The sequence below is a fragment of the Gekko japonicus genome, unplaced genomic scaffold (genome assembly GCF_001447785.1).
Source record: "Gekko japonicus isolate JY-2015 unplaced genomic scaffold, Gekko_japonicus_V1.1 scaffold696, whole genome shotgun sequence".
NCBI classification, from domain to species: domain Eukaryota; kingdom Metazoa; phylum Chordata; class Lepidosauria; order Squamata; family Gekkonidae; genus Gekko; species Gekko japonicus.
Window position 1 is genome coordinate 746,532 of NW_015161971.1, and position 1,565 is coordinate 748,096.

Genomic DNA, 1,565 nt, shown 5'->3' on the forward strand with positions numbered 1-1,565 from the left:
GAGGAGGAGGAGGAGGAGGAGGAGGAGGAGGAGGAGGAGGAGATTGGATTTATACCCCGCCCTTCACTACTCAAGGGAGTCTCAGAGCGGCTGACAAACTCCTTTCCCTCCCCCTCCCCACAACAGACACCCTGTGAGGCAAGCGGGGCTGAGAGAGCTCTTGACAGAAACTGCTCTTTTTCAAGGACAGCTCTTATCAGAACTACAGCTTGCCCAAGGTCATCCAGCAGGTGCAAGTGGAGGCATGGGGAATCAAACCCGGTCCTCCCAGATTAGAGTCCGCGCACTTAACCACTACACCCAAACTGGCTCTCGCTATGAGGGCCGGATCTGACATAAATGAGACCTTGTTGGGCCAAGCCACGTGTGTCATAAAATGTAATACCAGGTAGCGGAGATATAAACTTTATAAAGGACACAAACACAAAGATTTTTTTTTTACTTAAGATAAAAACATGCTTAAAACATTAGCTCTGTAAGCTGCAAACCTACTTTCGATTTATTGACATTTACCAGAGAAATCTCATACTCAAGAGTTCTGAGTCTAGGACCCAGGTAAAAAAAATGAAATGGCTGAGTGATTAAGAGAGTCTGGTGAAGCAAGCTAGGATGCAGCAGCAACAGAACTGGACGCAGGAGATGGCCAGTTCCACTGAGGGCCTGACGGAAGCCCTCCGGAGGCCCGATCCGGCCCCCGGGCCGCAATTTTTGACACCCCTGCCGTATGAGGTAGGTGGTGCTGAGAGAGCTCTCTTGAAGACTGTCCTTGAGAGAACAGCTCTGAGAGAACTAGTGGATTTGATGAAAGTTACTATGAGAAATGGCCATATTGCTTGTTAAATGAATGAACTGTCTGTGACATTTTAGGCAGCTTTCATTCCATCGTTCATTGTGTGTGTGTTTGGGTATAACACTGGAAAGGCAGACTGGTTTAACCCAGTCTCATCAGAACTCGGAAACTAAGCGGGGTCGGTAGTTGGAACGGAGACCCCCAAGGAAGGCTCTGCAGAGGAAGGCCATGGCAAACCACCTCTGCTCCACACTTCCCTTAAAACCCCCTCCCTGGGGGTCACCGTAAGTTGGAAGCTAAGCAGAACATAAGAACATAAGAGACTTCAATGTTGGATCAGGCCAAAGGTCCATCCAGTCCAACACTCTGTGTCACACAGTGGCCAGAAACACCAGGTGCCATCAGGAGATCCACCAGTGGGGCCAGGACACCAGAAGCCCTCCCACTGTTCCCCCCCCCCAAAGCACTAAGAATACAGAGCATCACTTGCCCCAGACGGAGAGTTCCTATCTATACCTTGTGGCTAATAGCCACTGATGGACCTCTGCTCCATATGCTTATCTAATTCCCTCTTGAAGCCGTCCATGCTTGTAGCCGCCACCACTTCCTGTGGCAGTGAGTTCCATGTGTTAATCACTTTTTGGGTGAAGAAGTACTTCCTTTTATCCGTTCTAACCCGACCGCTCAGCAGTTTCATGGAGTGCCCACGAGTTCTTGTCTTGTGAGAAAGGGAGAAAAGTACCTCTTTCTCTACCTGCTCTATCCCATGCATAAT